The sequence below is a fragment of the Callospermophilus lateralis genome, unplaced genomic scaffold, assembly GCF_048772815.1.
Source record: "Callospermophilus lateralis isolate mCalLat2 unplaced genomic scaffold, mCalLat2.hap1 Scaffold_45, whole genome shotgun sequence".
NCBI classification, from domain to species: domain Eukaryota; kingdom Metazoa; phylum Chordata; class Mammalia; order Rodentia; family Sciuridae; genus Callospermophilus; species Callospermophilus lateralis.
In genome coordinates, this window is record NW_027514398.1 from 11786498 (window position 1) to 11805857 (window position 19360).

General features: G+C 36.2%; 1 non-coding gene and 1 pseudogene across 1 annotated transcript; both read right to left on the bottom strand.

Annotated features, from left to right (window-relative positions):
• Positions 1-5058: 5058 nt before the first annotated feature.
• LOC143388968 (xaa-Arg dipeptidase pseudogene) lies at positions 5059-19081 on the bottom strand (annotated as a pseudogene).
• LOC143387601 (small nucleolar RNA U13) lies at positions 10315-10411 on the bottom strand. Its single transcript, XR_013155064.1, has one exon. It is a non-coding gene; the product is annotated as a small nucleolar RNA U13 (small nucleolar RNA).
• Positions 19082-19360: the final 279 nt, after the last annotated feature.

Consider the following 19360-nt stretch of genomic DNA (forward strand, 5'->3'; position numbering starts at 1 on the left):
CGATTACACATCCATGTTTTTACATACTGCCATACTAGTGTCTGTTGTATTCTGTTGCCTTTCCTATCCTCTACTACACACCTCCCCTCCCCTCCCATCTTCTCTCTCTACCCCATCTATTGTAATTCATTTCTCTCCCTTGTTTTTTTTCTTCCCTTTTCCCTCACATCCTCTTATATGTAACTTTGTATAACAATGAGGGTCTCCTTCCATTTCCATGCAATTTCCCTTCTCTCTCCCTTTCCCTCCCACCTCTCATCCCTCTTTAATGTTAATCTTTTTCTCATGCTCTTCTTCCCTCCTCTGTTCTTAGTTGTCCTCCTTATATCAAAGAAGACATTTGGCATTTGTTTTTTAGGGATTTGCTAGCTTCACTTAGCATAATCTGCTCTAATGCCATCCATTTCCCTGCAAATGCCATGATTTTGTCATTTTTTAGTGCTGAGTAATACTCCATTGTGTATAAAATGCCACATTTTTTATCCATTCATCTATTGAAGCGCATCTAGGTTGGTTCCACAGTCTAGCTATTGTGAATTGTGCTGCTATGAACATCGATGTAGCAGTATCCCTGTAGTACGCTCTTTTAAGGTCTTCAGGGAATAGTCCGAGAAGGACAATAGCTGGGTCAAATGGTGGTTCCATTCCAAGCTTTCCCAGGAATCTCCATACTGCTTTCCAAATTGGCCGCATCAATTTGCAGTCCCACCAGCAATGTACAAGTGTACCCTTTTCCCCACATCCTCACCAGCACTTGTTGTTTGACTTTATAATGGCTGCCAATCTTACTGGAGTGAGATGGTATCTTAGGGTGGTTTTGATTTGCATTTCTCTGACTGCTAGAGATGGTGAGCATTTTTTCATGTACTTGTTGATTGATTGTATGTCATCCTCTGAGAAGTGTCTGTTCAGGTCCTTGGCCCATTTGTTGATTAGGTTATTTGTTTTCTTATTGTTTAATTTTTTCAGTTCTTTGTATACTCTGGATATTAGGGCTCTATTTGAAGTGTGAGGAGTAAGAATTTGTTCCCAGGATGTAGGCTCCCTATTTACCTCTCTTATTGTTTCTCTTGCTGAGGAAAAAACTTTTTAGTTTGCGTAAGTCCCATTTGTTGATTCTTGTTATTAACTCTTGTGCTATGGGTGTCCTATTAAGGAATTTGGAGCCCGACCCCACAATATGTAGATCAGAGCCAACTTTTTCTTCTATCAGACACAGAGTCTCTGATTTGATATCAAGCTCCTTGATCCATTTTGAGTTAACTTTTGTGCATGGTGAGAGAAAGGGATTCAGTTTCATTTTGTTGCATATGGATTTCCAGTTTTCCTAGCACCATTTGTTGAAGATGCTATCCTTCCTCCATTGCATGCTTTTAGCCCCTTTATCAAATATAAGATAATTGTAATTTTGTGGATTGATGTCTGTGTCCTCTATTCTGTACCATTGGTCCACTCACCTGTTTTGGTACCAGTACCATGCAGATTTTGTTACTATTGCTCTGTAGTACAGTTTGAAATCTGGTATCACTGTACCTCCTGAATCACACTTCCTCCTTAGAATTGCTTTTGGTATTCTGGATCTTTTATTTTTCCATATGAATTTCATGATTGATTTATCTATTTCTACAAGAAATGCCATTGGGATTTTGATTGGCATTGCATTAAACCTATAGAGAACTTTTGGTAATATCGCCATTTTGATGATGTTAATTCTGCCTATCCATGAACAGGGTATATTTTTCCATCTTCTAAGATCTTCTTCTATTTCTCTCTTTAGGGTTCTGTAGTTTTCATTGTATAAATCTTTCACCTATTTTGTTAGTTTGATTCCCAAGTATTTTATTTTTTTTTTTGAGGATATTGTGAATGGGGTGGTTTTCCTCATTTCCATTTCAGAAGATTTGTTGCAGATATACAGGAATGCCTTTGATTTATGCGTGTTGATTTTATATCCTACCACTTTGCTGAATTCATTTATTAGCTCTAGTAGTTTCTTTGTAGACCATTTGGGTCTGCTAGGTATAAGATCATGTCATCCACAAATAGTGATATTTTAAGTTCTTCTTTTCCTATCTTTATGCCTTAATTTTTTTTGTCTGTCTAATTATTCTGGCCAGTATTTCGAGAATTATATTGAATAGAATTGGTGAGAGAGGGCTTCCCTGTCTTGTTCCAGATTTTAGAGGGAATACCTTCAGTTTTTCTCCATTTCGAATGATGCTAGCCTGAGGCTTAGCATAGATAGCTTTTACAATGTTGAGGTAAGTTCCTATAATCCCTAGTTTTTCTAGTGTTTTGAACATAAAGGGATGCTGTACTTTGTCGAATGCTTTTTCTTCGTCTATCGAGATGATTATATGGTTCTTATCTTTAAGTCTATTGATGTGGTGAATAACGTTTATTGATTTCCATATATTGAATCAGCATTGCATCCCAGGGATGAATCCTACTTGATCATGGTGTACAATTTTTTGATATGCTTTTGTATCTGATTCACCAGAATTTTATTGAGGATTTTTGCATCTAGGTTCATTAGAGATATTGGTCTGTGATGTTGGCCTCATAGAATGAATTTGCAAGAGCTCCTTCTTTTTCTATTTCCTGAAATAACTTGAAAAGTATTGGTATTAACTCTTCTTTAAAGGTTTTGTAAAACTCTGTTGTATACCCATCCATTCCCAGGCTTTTCTTGGTTGGAAGTGTTTTGATGGCTTCTTCAATTCCTCCTTTGTTATTGGTCTGTTTAAATTGTGTGTATCTTTCTGACTCAATCTGGGCAAATCATATGACTTAAGAAATTTATCGATATCTTCACTATCTTCTATTTTATTGGAATATAGGGTTTCAAAATAATTTCTAATTATCTTCTGTATTTCTGTAGTGTTGTGATATTGCCTTTTTCATCCCGTATGTTGGTAATTTGAGTTCTGTCTCTTCTTCTTTTTGTTAGCATGGCTAAGGATCTGTCGATCTTATTTATTTTTTCGAAGAACCAACTTTTAGTTTTGTCAATTTTTTCCATGGTTTCTTTTGTTTCAATTTCATTGATTTCCACTCTGATTTTAATTATTTCTTGCCTTCTGCTACCTTTGCTGTTGTTTTACTCTTCCTTTTCTAAGGTTTTGAGATGAAGTGTGAGCTCATTTATTTTTTTTATTTTTATTTTTTTCTTTTTTGAGGAATGAACTCCAGGCTTTGAATTTCCCTCTTAAAACTGCTTTCATTTTGTCCTACAGATTTCAACATGTTGTGTCTGTATTGACCTTTATCTCTAAGAATTTTTTGATTTCCTACCTTATGTCTTCTGTAACCCATTGATCATTCAGTAACATATTGTTCATTTTCCAGGTGATGCAAGATTTTTCCTTCCTTCTTTTATCATTGTTTTCCAATTTCATTCCATTATGATCAGATAAGATGCATGGTATTATCTCCACATCTTTATATTTACTAAGGGTTGCCCTATGGCATAATATGTGGTCTATCTTTGAGAAGGATCCATGTGCTGCTGAGAAGAACGTATACCCACTTGATGATGGTTGATATATTCTATGTATGTCAGTTAAAGTCTAGGTTATTGATTGTGTTATTGAGTTCTATAGTTTCTTTATTCAGTTTTTGTTTGGAAGATCTGTAAATAATTTCAGATACAGCAGGAATTAGGTGTTCAAAAGACTGTAAGTGGAAGATCTAACTTTTCAAAAGCGAGTTGATAGCTCAGAGGGCCCAAGTGACTTGCTTATTATACCATAAAGGCCAAATGGACATTTTCTCTTCTTCCCCTTCCATTTCTGGAATGCTTGTTCAAAGCTGAGGACTTCCTTTAAAATAAAGTACATTGGAGATTTACTGCAGTCCCAGCTTAAAATATCTGTTTTACCAAATTTTTTTCACACATTCTTTTTTTTTAAAGAGAGAGAGAGAGAGAGAGAGAGAGAGAGAGAGAGAGAGAGAGAACTTTTTAATATTTATTTTTTAGTTTTTGGCAGACACAACATCTTTGTTTGTATGTGGTGCTGAGGATCGAACCCGGGCCGCACGCATGCCAGGTGAGCACGCTACCGCTTGAGCCACATCCCCAGCCCCGTCACACATTCTTTTTAGCATGTTCAAGAAATTCACACTAAAATAAGAATTATGGAAAACCTGTAATAATTTTTTTTAAAATATTGGGTTAGCAGGAGGCTTAAGAGACTCAGAATTCAGTGCAGCCAGGTGGGGCAAGCTGGCTTCTGAGTGGGAGTCTGAGCAGACTGCTGGCTAGAGGGGCAGTGGAGGACTCTGAAGTTCCAGAGTAGAGTAGGTGCCATGCAATGCTCCTCCCCGAGTTCTCCTAGAACACTCAAGGCTACCATGCAAATGCCTTAAAGGAAGAGTCCAATCCTGACCATCCAACATTTACCCTCTTACTGTAACATTGAATTACCAATTACTTTAATGCCACTTCCCAGAGTTTATCTTGTGTAAAAACTAGAACATTCTCATTTTTCTTCAAATGGTAAAACTAAAGTTATTCTTTGTATCTGAGTTTCTAGTTGTTACCCATAAGCATTTCTAATTAAAAGCTACTTTTATTATAAATAAAGAGATTTTTTGAAGCCAAAACAGAAATATTTGAAACAAACTTTACCTAAATTTAGACCATGAACTTTAAAACTACATTAAATAAGTTTACCACTCTGTACCACAAAACCATTTTGTGGGTGTCAATTCTGTATATAAGGTTTGAAACCTCTTGGACCTTTTAAAATATATAACATATAAATTTGTAAATTATTATACAGATTTTGTCAATATTATTTTGACAAATCATGTACCATCCATCTTAAGCAGCAGTATCACCTACCAACTCCTGAAATATCACAATTCCATCAAGTATAGATTCACCCAAAAATTTCATTTTAGATATGAGTGAATATGTTTTCACCATACCCTGTTCTTACATATCAGGTAAGAAGAATTCGATTCCTTTAAGATTAAAAACAAGCATGTTCTATTCATTAAAAAAGATTAAAGAAAAAAATCATCACTTCTTAATGATTCATAAACCACTCCTAAGTCTCCTTTTTATTCTACTGTATTTAAAAATTGTTCTTCCTGAAGTTTCAATTTAAAGTCCTCTCTGATTCTTTCCAGCAATTCTGGTTTAAAAATAACATCCAATGCAGTCATTGCCAGAGCCTTGGCTGTTCGCAAAGTGTAGAACTGAGCTTCTTGTGATCCTGTAGCTTTAGTGTACTCTTCAGTATGATTCAAGGCGTTGGATCCAATGTAAAAATATGGATGAATTCCAGGGACCACAAAAGAAACATTTCCAAAATCGGTAGATCCTGAAGTGTCATTCAGCATTGTATCTTCTGAAATGAACTCCATTCCCAGCTTTTCTCCATTCTCCATGTAAGCTTTCCATAGGCTCTTGTTGGGTAGAACATTGTAATAATCATGTGCTCCACCTTTAATTTCTACTGTGCACCCTGTAGCCAAAGCTGCATATCTGAAGCAATCTTCTGCCTTTTTGGTCAAAACTTGTAGTTCTTTCAATGAGGGTGCACGGAAGTAATAAATTAATTCAGAGTAAGATTATTTGGTTTTACACCACCATTTTTTATTATACCATGAACTCTCCAGGTTGGTTTGATTTGCTGTCTTAACACAGACAAATTGTTGTAGGCAAGAACAGTAGCATCTAAGGCATTGACTCCTTCCCAGGGGTAAGCAGCAGCATGAGATGCTTTTCCATAGTATTTCACAGTCACATCATGTCCGGCCACATCGGGTAGATAAGCAGCATTTTCTTGGGATGGATGGGCCATGAAAACAACATCGAGGTTTTTAAAAGCTCCTGCTTCAATTAGATCAATTTTGCCACCACCATCTTCTTCTGCAGGGATTCCCAGGACACTTACCTTTACGGAAGGAGGAGGGCCAGGGAGGCTCTCAAGGGCCCCCCTCAAGCCCAGAGTGGCCGCTGCCCCAACCTCGGCTGTGAGGTTGTGACCGAGGCGTGGCCGATGCCGGGCATTGCATCCTACTCGCAGAGGAAGCCCAAGTGCAGTGCGCACCGCGTGGCGCTCCGGGTCTCCCATTCCACACCAAAGGCGATCGGCAGCTTATAGTGCGGCTGCACCACCCAGGAGGCGGCCGGCGGCTCCTACTCGAAGAAGCCCATCAGCACACGGTGGGCACGGTGTTCCTCATAGGCCAGCTCAGGCTCGCTCCAGATAAGGCTTGGCTCAGGGCCCCCAGCCGCTCAGTCGCCTCGTCAATGCGCTCTGCCGCGCACAGTTTCAGCAGCTCCAGCTCTGAGAAGCCATCGCATGCACCCCCGACCTTCGGCCGCTCCCCTCCGGGTCTCAGCGTCCCCAGGTCCCGCAACCTTTCAGGACTCGGCCCGCTAGCTCAACCGCACAGAGCGTCCCGCCGCACTTGCTCACTTATTATTGTAATTTAAGAGGAGAAAAACTGAGTCCCAGAGAAGATAAGAGGTACTTTCCTGTGTAATGGGAAGCCATGCAAAGAACCTAGCATGACAGTCTTCATGCCTTCTGCCATTCTTAGATTACCTTTCCGTGAGAGGCACTGACTAGGGAAATTTGTATTAGCCAGAGACAGCACTATGCTCCAAAAATAAGAGAGACTCTTTGGATTAGAGAAGGGCAAAAATAAACCTGAGTTATTGTTGGTAAGCTGTGATTGTTGCTTTGGTTTTTTTCTGACATTGTGCTGGTTTTCAGAGATTATGAGATAGCCCCCCATTTTAAAAACAAAACACAAAAAATTATTTCTTCATTCCATTAGTGAACTGAGAATGGTTTTTTATTTTCTTTCAAGTTTTTTGCCCAATTTTCTTGATGCAGCCCCCCCTTAAGTTTCACTAAGGCTGGACTAGGCCAAACCTTTGTCCTCCAAATGGAGCATGTGTTTCTATTTCAAAGTCTGAGGCCCACATGTACCTTGGGTAAGAACAATGAATGGAAGAGTTGCCAAAATTATAGTGTCCTAGGGGAAAAGCAATGTAGACTAATTGTACTCTCTAAATAGTAAAATAAGGAATAGGCTTCTTTGCTCAAAGCCAAAATTATTTCTGTATATCTCTAGTATTTAAAAGTTTTCAAGAAAGCATCCCAAATTTATTCTTAGGACTATCAAATATGATGGCCTTAAGGCACCACACTAGAGATAGAAATGAATTTGAGTGGATGACATCTTATTAAATAGAGAGAAAGAGTTTTCTGATGTTAATATAAATGTACACTTTGATTGATTTTTTTGGAGACCCCTAAAATATTTTATTTTTTTTTAAATTAAATCAAGATTGTATCAAAATATTTTAGATGAAAACATGAGTTAGTTAAAATATTATAATAAAATCAAATCTTTTGTAAATATTTATGTCACTATATTTTTATTTTGGAACTGGTTTTAAGACTGAACTTAAATTTTATAGCAATGAGTTATCAATTTATTATTTCTGATTTTTTTCTCTTTTGTATTGATCACCAGCAAAACACAAGCTTGCAAAGGAAATGTCAATATTTCAGACTAAGCAGAATGGAGGCTTCCCCTAACTTTTCTGACCTTAAATTCAGAAGAAATATATTTGATAGGAGATATAGAAATCAAAAGCAAAAAAAGAAAAAGAAAATTACCTCAACTGGGCTTAAAACCTGAAAGTAGTATTTAGAGCTAAAAAATAAATTTGAGTTAAATGCATCTTAGAATAAAAGCAAAACCAATATTCCAGTAAAGAAACCAAACCATAAATGTAAGAAGGAAAAAATAAGACAGTTCATCGGAAAAGCTAAAATTCTAGTAGAAATGAGATTAGAAAGAAAAAGAAGATGCAAAATGGATGAAAATGAAAAGAGAAGATGTGTGAGATCTAAATGCTGTGAGAGTTTCATTTGGCAAGGCAGAGGCTCCACCATTGCCTTCAGGTTGGATGAGTCCCCAGGTCTTTCTAACGAAAGAGCAATATGTGACCAAGTAGCATATTGTGATTTCCTCATTTCTCTCTAATGATGATGCTTTCAAAAAGTTCCTCCTTAGTTCTGTTATTTGGAACTTTTTCCCAGTCACCAAACTCAAAATAATTATTAATTGGAGAAACTTTTTTTTATGAAAACAAATGCTGCTCTTTGATGATTTTCTCTATTCATGTTATTTTTAATGTTTTTACAACTTATTTCTATCTTTCCCCTTACTAAACATGAATAATTTGTTTTAATTAATTTTAGCATTCACATGAAAGAAAACTTTGTATAGATTTATTTATTCAGAGTTTTGACCTTAATAACACTCTCTGGGAATAAAGTTATTTTCCATCATTTTGTTATTGTTGTTGTTTTTTCAAATGAAATTATGCTCTTTTTATGCATGGTATTATATTTGAAGATTGCTAATGCAATAATGAAGCCATAATCAACCTAATTCATAGCCAAAAATGTTGTTTAAGCACCCACCAATATTGTGACAGTCTTTTAAGCTACATTTTTATGCACTTCCTTTTGTTTGCTGTTTTTTCTAGGGTCTTGAATTTCCAACTAGACTATAAAATCCTCCATGATAGGGACAGTATTTTAATGCTTTTATGACCTCCATTGATATTGGTATAGTGTTCAGTAAAGTGTGCATTTGAATGAGTGTGTGTTGAATTGATATAGTTCTTAAACATGCATATAATTGAGTCATGTGATGTCTCTGAGTTGCCAAGTTTTTGAGTTAAACAGTACTTAAATGAAAGTAGCTAGCTTACATAAAAATGATAAGATTCTTCTAAAATCTGATCATTCCTAATTCAATTTGTTAAAAAAGATGCATATTTCAAGAGCCAACAATTTTAGAATATCACTTATTCAATTGCATTTTTGCTATTTGACTTTAGAAATCTTAAATAAATTTTATTTTGTATACATCTTTTCTTTTTGGCAAAGAGTATACATGAAGAGTTAGAACTACATACATTCATTTTTGGCAAGAATTCTTACTATATTGGCAAGGTTCAGTTGTTTCTTTTAAGATATTTGTATTTCTTAAAAGCTTCACAACAAACAATAACAATATGTGAATTATGTGAAACTGAAGTTCATTCTGTATGTTGTGTATAGATTTATCTTTTTATATACTAAAATATTTGCTTTCCTCAGCACATTTGTACTGGATCTGCTGCAATGTAAACCTTTGGTAGCTCTCAGTTTTCCTAAACATTTTTTTAAAGTTTTTTTGTTGTTGTTGTTGTTGTTGTTGTTGTTGTTGTAGCTCAGAATTCTTTTTGTGTGTGTGAAAGTTCTTGATTTAGAATTAAAAAAATGTGTAAGAATTATAAAAAGTTTCAGATCCATGTTGTTTTAGAGATTTATTGGTTAAAAAATAACTTTTTAGTACTCAAAGCTACTCTTTTTTTTAATATTTACTTTCTAGGTGTACATTGACAGAACACAATGCCTTTATTTTTATGTGGTGCTGAGGATCAAACCCAGGTCCCACCTGCTCTAGGCGAGCAAATCCCAGCCCTCAAAGCTACTTTTTATGTGAAGTTGCCTGTGTGCTTCTCTCTTTCTCTCCTTCCCTCACTGAATCTTGATTTCTATGTTATCTATTTGTCAAAGCCATCAGACTTCCATCTGTTTAATAAAATAGGTAAATGAAACGTTAGTTTTGGTATAATTAGTTGGTACCTTAATAGTTTTAAAGAATTTTTTATCTATTTCTTTTAGTATTTATGCTTGTAATAAAAATTAACATTGACTTTCATACAGATACTATTAACATTCCGAAAATGGTGAATTCACATAATGAAAAATTTTGTGTTCACTTTTATGTGCAAAATACAATAATTAAACATTTTAGGGTAGTTTGTCAGGGCTATTCTGTAAATTTTCATCCAGGAGATGAGTCCTGAAGATATTGTGAAGCAACTGTGTTCAGGGAAGTGAAAATACAATATACTGGAATTATGTGTAGAGGGTAAAGAGATCAAGAAAGTTCATATCTATCATTATTTAGAGTTAGACTTCATCCTTTAGTTGGTATATAATTGTAAAAAAAATAAAAAATAAAAAAAATGAAAATTGAACAAGACAGTATGTTAAATTGAAAATTGAATAGGACAGTATGTGATATGTATTGGGAGGTAATAAGAAAGATAATTCTTTTTGTTCTTTTTAGACAATTTCTAGGGTGGCTCATGGGCCCCAGGAGGAGAGATCAGAGTAAGGTGGAATTATATCACTTATTAAAAAGAAATAAGAACTCAAGAGAGAAAGTAGGAGTTTAAATTTACCTAATAAAATACCTTCCTTAGCCTTTTTTTGACAACAGGTAAGTAATGTGCAGATGTAGTGACAAGGCACATCTCCCACACCAGTCACATGAACACCCAATAATCATAACACTTATGAACCAAAAGTATATTTATTCTATTTTTATAAGTTATAATAAAGATTGTTGTCATGATGAAATACATGATTAAAATTTAATTTTTTATATAGGTCATAAAATTCATGCAATTATATCTTGGTTAGTATAACAGATTGAATCATATCATAACTTTATCATAATCATATCATAACTTCATGATATACAAAGAAATTTGATGTCAGGAAAATAACTAAAAGAATGGTCTGAATACTTCTTTTCTGCTATTTTTTTCATTTTTTCTGAACTTTTCGTTCTGTTATAATTCAGTTATCAATTTCATTTATCAATGGACATGTATGAAGTTCTAACATATATTTCAAACTAAATGTACTTGAGAAGTTCACTTGAAGTATGCACTTTAGTGTAAAACAGGAAGTTATATAAACTTATCTATGTCCTTCTCGATTCTGACCATCCTTATTGCTATTCTCCTTTCAGTACTCAGAATCAAACTAAATATCTCTGCTCAGTCTTTGTCAGTACCAGATTTAGTATTTGTGCCATTTAGTATTTATGCCCTATCAAGTTTATTAACCTTTTTGAGGCCATAGATTCCTTCTATGAATTTTGCTTTAAAATATTTACATCATAAAGTAATTTTGAGACTTAGATAAAATAAAAAATTATTTAGAATATATAGTGCCTCAAAGAGATGCTAACACTCTATGTCAATAATATCTTGGTGTATCTTTAATATTACTTGTTTGCATTTTAAATCCTATCAGAAATATGTTTTAAAATTTATTTTTATAAAATAGAAAAAAATCTAGCACTGACAAAGATTGAGCATAGACGAATTTTAATAAATTTGAAATTTTTAATAAAAATTTCTGTGTTATCATCATAGGTTTTTTTCTCTATATGTTTTACCTTATCAAATTAAACAGCTAAAATTGATATTTCTAAATATGAAATTAAAACCAACTGTGGCTCTACAGTGATCTTTAAAGAATGTTATAATTAATGATGTTCTTATTAAGATAGTATGTCCAGATATCTATGCTAATTTTCGATTTTGAAAGCCAAGGTGAAGAGCATATGCATTAAATTTGACATTAGGATAGGATAATTTTTCCTCAGTTTGCCCTTGTTTTAAATAAACTATTCCCCTCCCACTGTGGCAAAAAATGTGTAGAATTTATTCATACTTTACTCTTCAAAAAGTTCTTAAGAGTAAAGGAAATGTCATTTAATATTTTATGACATAGTAGTTGAGGAAAAACTATGTGAATTCTCCTTTAACATCTAGATGAATTTTCCCTCTCCTTGCATCCCCTTAATATGTGGAAGAGCTAATTAAGGTGTGGAGCATTACAGAGTATTGTATGGATTGCTGCAATTAAGTGCACATCTCCAAGCAACATAGAGCCATTATGCAAAACCATTGTGAACAGATGATACATTAATAGCACAGTTCTGCTGTGTATCTAGTCCTTGATACTGAGAAATACTGCAGTTGAGATGGAATATGCAAATAGAAAATCCACACAAGGTCAGAGTGAGAAGGCCAAAATGCCACCCTTTGTTGGTTTCTAAATGAGAAATCCATTTCTGCTGCATAATCAAGTTAAAATAGAAAAAGAAATCAGTCAAAGAAAATTCAGATATTTCTCCTCCTTTTTGCTTCTTTGTAAAATAATTCCTTGACATTTGCCACTAGAGATAAATAGAAGAATTATTTTCACTGCGTATTATTCCTCTGGGATGATTTTATACTTTTATTAATTTCCTAACATTTTCCCTCTTGTATTTACTCTAATGAGAGAAAATGGTGATAAACCATTACTCAAGAAGTCATCCATGATCATTGTTCTATTTATGCTTTTCCACTACCTGAGTTACCTTGAGAAAGAGTCTTTTCGTTCTTTTCTTTCTCCATCTTAAGTACAACAATAATAATAAACAAATAAATGTATATACTTTATTTTCCTAACAAGATAAAATGATTAATAAATGGTGAAATGATTTTTATTTAGGTAAATAAATTTGTAGTTGTTTCTCTTTTGTGTTCATCTCAGGTGCACAGGGGTCATCTCATGATTTTCTGAATTTTGTCTCATGCTATTCTCCTAACTCACCTTTTTCTTATCCTTCATCCCTAATGCCCACTTCTCGGTTTATGCAGATTTCTAATGAGTTTTATGTATGTACTTGAATAAATATAAATATATCTCACTAAATAAGTCTTCTGTGCTTAATTCATATAGCTAAAATTCAATTTTATACATTTGAAATTGTACAAATCCAGTATAATTATCTTAACATTGTCTCCAACTTCTCCTGATTATCTCTAATTCTGGCATTTCTGTGAACAATGTCAAAATAAAGCAATCATGTCTATGTTTTTTCCAAACTTTTTCAAGAATTGCTCTAAACTTAAATCTATGAGTGAAATAACTGGAACAAAGGATATATTACATTTAACTTCATTTATAGTCAGAATAATTCAATGATCTAAATTTTCATTTAAGTATTAATTTTGTATACATAAATTTAGAGTATTCATATATTTAAAGATTTTCTGAGCAAGATGTAGGTACTATTTATTTTATGTCTTGAGATATATGGATCTCACTTTTTTAATTTTAAGAGAAAAAATTAGATTCATAGAAAAATTGAGGGAAGTTACAGAGACTTTTTATATACTCCTTGCCCCACATGAGCAGAGCTGCCTCAAGTTAACATTCTGTGCCACTAATAATATATTAGTATTTGTTATGAGTGTGTGTGTGTGTTATAGTCCTTGAAATTATACTGATATAATCAATATCCAAAATAGATAGTTTGTTGGAAAAGACAAAACTCTGAACATAGTAAAAAGATCAGAGATTGCCATCTATTATTGAGAAAGAAGTAAGCAAAGAAAAGAGGATTTGGTGGGGGATGTGTGGGTATGGTGTATTGAACTCAGGGGCTCCCAACCTCTGAACCATATCCCCAGGCCTATTTTGTATTTTTTATTTAGAGACAGACTCTCACTGAGTTGCTTAGCACCTCAACATTGTTGAGGCTGGCTTTGAAATTCTGATCCTCTTGTTATAGCCTTCCAAGCTTCTGGGATTCAGGTATGCACCCATACATCTGGCTGAGAGACAAGGATTTTGAGGGAATTGTAACTATTCTGTATGATATTCCCATGGTGGAACAATAGATTAATTCAAATTATAGTAGAAGCTTTAAAATAATAGTGGCTAGACAGAGCTTTTAATAAATAAATATTTTACCAAAACTGATATTGAAATGGTAAGAAACATACAAAAACATGCTGTCATTAGCATTATGAAAGTAAAAATTGAAAGCACAAATCAATACTGCAGAAATGGCTATCATCAAATGAAAATATTACTGAGTGTTGTCCAGAATGTGGAGAAACTGCATCACTTACTCATTGCTAGTGGAAGGCAAAATAATTCCAAAGCTTGGGGAAACAGTGATTGATTACAGCAAAAGCTGTGCCCTCTGAACCTGGCCCCAGGCAAATAAAACTGTTTCCTGCTGTCTTCAGTGCCTTACCTCTTCTGTACCTACAGCAGTAATAGTTTAAGATTTATATATTAGTCTGAAAACAATCAATAAATAATTAGAAAATTTGCATTTTCCACTTTATGCTAAAATGTACTGGGCATTTATTACATGCCAGACACTCTTCTAAGCCTTTAGCAACATTTTCTCATTTAATTTCCCTAAGTTATAAGTTTACCTATGAGAAAATTATGGCACATAAAGATTATAAATTTGCATCACTTATAAGTGGTGGAAGCAGATGTTGAATCCAAACTATATGACTTCAGAGTTCAGGCATTTTTAAAAAATCCTTATTTTGCTTATTTATTTTTATGTAGTGCTGAGGATCAAACCCAGTGCTTCACATGTGTGAGGCGAGTGCTTTGCCACTGAGCCACAACCCCAGCCCCAGAATTTATGCATGCAACTATTCTGCCTTACCTTTTGATAAGTCCAGGACATATATGACCCATAAGACATTGTTTAATGACCTTACAAATTACAGTGTCATAAATACTTGGGCTCCTTTAGTTCTCACATATGAAAATTGCTGAGACATTATTAGTCATTTTTCACATACAATCCCTAGCTTGTAAGGGATCCAGCCTAACTCCCTGCAAGATCTAATTGTCCATGTAAGATTAAAACATTTTTGAAAAAATGATGCCCTCTTCACCAATTCTCCCTACCTGCCTGTCTTCCTTTCTTTCTTCCTGCCTTCCTCCCTCTCTCCCTTCCTTTATGCATTTATTTTTTGATGTGGATACCAGAGATTGAACTCAGGGACATCCAAACACTCAGCCACATCCCACCTGTATTTTGTATTTTATTTAGAGACATGCTCTCACTGAGTTGCTTAGTGACCTGCCTTTGCTGAGGATGGCTTTGAACTTTCATCCTCCTGGGTTGGCCTCCCTAACCAAACCACTGGGTGACAGGCAAACACAACCACTCAGGCCATGTATTTATTTTTATTCTGACTTTTAATATCTGAAAAGATAAAACTTCAATGCATATACAAGACATGCATAATACCAATTGCAGGAGGGATATAACACAACGGTGCCAGTTAAATCTTTGACAAAGCATAAGCAATCTTAAGTTAGTGTGGACCTAATTAAACATCATCAAAATACATATGTGAAAACCAGACAGAATTAAAATGAAAAATGGACAAATCAGTTATCGTACGCTGATGAGAACATTCATTCAGGCCTGTGACAGTCATCAGTCTGGATGTACTGGTTGGATTGGGGGGAAGGGTCTCTTGGGAACTGGGTTGGAGCCAGGAGGCTCCAGCCAGGCCCAAGCACTCACAGACTGCAACCGCCTTAGGACCGTAGCCCCCACAGCTCACCTGGAAACTCCAGCACAGATGGCCTTGGGAACAAATCCCACAAATTTTCAGCTTTCCATTCCCAATCAGATCAGGCCTAAGTTGTGTTTTGATTTTCACGATTGCATTTTAGAATATGAAAATGGAACATAAACCAAATCTCAAAAATTCTAAAGAATGAATTCATGGCACATATCTTCTCTGAACACCATGAAAGCAAGCTAGAGGTGAGGCATGGTGGCCTCTGCCTGTATTTGGCCTGGGGCAAGCAGAAGGTTCCCATATTAAAAACCAGCCTGGGTAACCCAACAAGATCCCTATAAAAAAGTCTGTGGATACAGCTCACTCATAGAGGGCCTTTAGGTTCCATTCACCTCCAGCATCTTAAAAGTAAATAAATATTTAAATAAAAAATAATATGTGTCAAAGAAAAAAATCATAATGAAAATTAGACAACTTTTTTTAAAGGCAGTACAATAGTTTTAACTGAATGCTGAATACCTAATAATAATGAAAAATAAGGAAGTAGATACAACTGTGAGACTGAAATGTTAGAGCCCCAGAGCTTCAAATGGAAGCCTGGGGAATTAAGGAAGCAACTATTCATTTCAAGAAATAAGAGGGGGAAAACACAACTAATTAAACCTAAAGAAAGTATAAACTTGTAAATTCACATATTTAAGGGAGGAAATATTGGCATCCATCTTTCAGGAAGTCTTGAGCAGACTGGGCTCTGTGGGAATAGGAAAGAGGGGTAAGCTGAAGGAGCGTTGAAAAATTCTACCAAATAATGGCTGCATGCAAAGCACTGAGATGGGTGCTGTATCCACCTCTGCCTTGGTTCTGAGCCTCCCCACTCCTCTGCACTCATCCATAGGTCCACTCTGGGCATCAATTTTTTCCTTGTCCCTTCTGCTCCAGGTGCTTAGAACTTTCCTCTTACTCCTGGACTGGCCTCTGTTTCATCAGAGCCCCTGGGCTGCCAGATGATCAACAAGGGTCAACCTGACTTCAAACACATACAAACTTTCCACAGCAGGGACACAGCTTCTGCCAACTCAGGCACAACTAGTATGACAGACATGTTTGTTGAACAAATGCTCTTACTGCAGAGCACCCCACCAACGGAGGATCTCCACACCTGGGAGTTGGAGCAGCTTGTGGGTGATGGATTTTCAGACAGAACACTTTATCCACTGCCTAACTCAGTTCTGCAGAATACTCTCCTGAAAGTAAAGCCACAGACATGCCCTTCCAGAGGCAGGGAACTCTTCTGCCTGTGCTCTCTGGCAGTGAGTTTGGCTTGCTGATGTTCTCCCTGCTGAAACCTGAGTGTTCTCATTCACATCTGCCACTCAACTGAAGTGGGTTCCAGAGCTTCCAGGGAAGGAGACAGAACCTCTTATGTCCTCAGTTCACTTTATTCATTTTCCATCATTTTCCCTGGAAATACTTAATAATAGGTGAAGGACACAGGACTAAGAATATGAAATTCCATCTAATCAGGGAGTTAAAACAGTTCAATGCTGATAACAAAAATCTTTTACTGACTCTCTTACTAAACCATTTATCAGAATTTTGGTCATTGCTAAACTTTTTGTTTCCACATGTATTTGATTACTTGAAAAGGTAGGTAAGACAATATGTAACATTTTCTGTTTTTTTTTTTCCCCCAAACCTCAAAATACTTTCCCTTTGCTGACATTATTTCCTTTCTTCTAGGTAGCTAAATTGAATTATTATTTTTTCATGTTCTTTGTAGGGTATAATATGTGTTCCATTTTTGACACAAAGTATGTGAGAGCAGATAAAAGATGATTTAAAAATTAACTTGCATTGGAGTGGGGAGGTAGCTCAGTGGGATTGTACTTGCCTAGACATGTGAGGCCTGGGTTTTGTTTGCGAGCACTGTAAAACAGAACAGAACAGAACAAAACAAAAAACTTACCTCTTTTTATTAAAGAAAAACTAAAATTACTACCTTCCACAAATTCTTCTTAGCTTTAGATAAATTTTCCTATTTTTAACTTTATTAAATAATCCATGGAGATAAAAATGTTAAATGTATTCCCAACTTCACATGTAAGAAAGCCTAAACTGTACAGAGGCTGTGACTCAATGGTAAAGCAATTACCTAGCTTATATGAGGCACTGGATTTGAATCTCAGCACCACATATAAATTAATAAATAAATGAAGGTCCATCAACAATTTAAAAAATAAAAAAGCCTATTCACAAAGTTATTATAGAACATAATTAACACAAGAGTGAAGATTAAAACCAAGGTTTACTGATTTTAACCTAGTAGCTTTATTCTAGAAATTGTGTGAATTTTAGATTATATCATAAAAATATATGGTAAAAGTATACTCATTGGAAGAGGAGACAAAATGACAAAATATTTCACATGGAAATACAAGAAAATGAGGTCAAAATAATAGATATTTACTTCTACGATCATGGGAAAATGCTGTAATGTTTTATTTTGAAAATGTATTCTATATCTGATCATGAAATACTGGTGCCCAAGGTCAGGCTGGTTATTATGACTATGCAAACTTTTATTCAAGGACAATATTTTAAAGTCCTGTGGAGACCTATTGAGTTGGAATATTTAAAAGCTGAGAATTGAAATTTTTAAAAACATACATTAGGCAATTTGTGTTTGAAAACATCTGGTTTCATTACTATATAAAAGTAGCAGTTTTTCAAATTTTGATATACTAAAAATATAGTATTTAGAAATGTTATTAGTATGTATATATTTACACTTAATTGCTCACTTTAATGATTTTTTTTACATTGCATGGAACTAAGGATATGCATTAGATATATTATGAAGTTATATTTGTGATAAACTTATAAATATTTGTTGAAATGTATCAGAAAAAACCTATAGAAATACACCATATGGCCATGGGTTTTACACATTATTGTTAATTCTACAGACATGGCACGGAGATGCCACAATGCCAGGGACCCAGAAAAGACAACCTCCAAAGATAACTGAGGTCAGGGTTCACTGACTCCACAAATACTTCTTAAGCACCCACAGCATTCCCTGCACTGGGCTGGGAGCAGGCAGGGACCAGCCCGTAAAGGGCTCGCAGTCCAGGTCTGTCTCTGGTTATGACCCCCAAGGAGCTGTGAGCAGGCATCTGGGAAGAGGGGTCCTGAACCAGCAGGATTAGGAGGGCTTCCTGGAGGGTGGGCTGGAGGAGCAGAGAGCCAGAGGAGGCAGAGGACGCATGGGCACCCTGGGAAGAGACCAAAGACCAGGGCGACTGGCACACTGGCACGGGAAGTGGAGCAGGAGACGTGAAGCTGGGCGGCCGGCACCTGTGGCTCTCGCCAGGCTTCCTGGGCCGCCGTGAGGAGTCCAAATGCAGAATGATGGGCAACGGAGGGTCCACCTAGGAGTCCCCAATCAGGGCCATTCTGCTTCCCTTGAAGCTCCACCAACACCCGCTCCTGGAAGCTTCCAGGCCCAGGGGAGCTGCCCAGCAAGCACCGTCCTCTATTGGACCCTGGGCCCTGAGGAGGCGGTAGGTAGGAAATCAGCCCAGGGGCAGGCAGAGCATAGAAGACAGGCAACACATGCATGCCTGGGCACATGGCTCTTCTCAAGCCCCAGAAAGGTCCACAGTCTTGCTCCCCACAAGAGGGGCCCTGTCGCAAAGCTTGGGCACTGCAGGGGCTTGGGGAAGATGGACGCTCCAGATCTCCAGGCGATTCATGATGGCACGAGGAGTCATGAAGTGCTGCCCCCAGGCTTGATGTCCCTTTGACTTTGTACAAAGAGGATGACAATAAGCTACTCATGGGGCCGTTGTGGGGTCAAGTCCCACAGGGATCCTGCCTCTCTGCTCACTCAAGTCTTCCTTCTCCTGGAAACTTCCTAGGATTGAGCCCCTGGAGTTGAACTTGACTTTTCTGCTTCTCACTCTGGAGGGCAGATGTGTATGTTGTGGTGTGTGCATGCGCATGGGCTTTTGAGTGAAGCTGTGTGTTAATTCTTCAGAGCCGCCTTTTCCCTTGGATATGGCACAGTGCCTAGGGCCCATACGGACATAAGTGGCCCACAAAAATGGACAGGGTTCA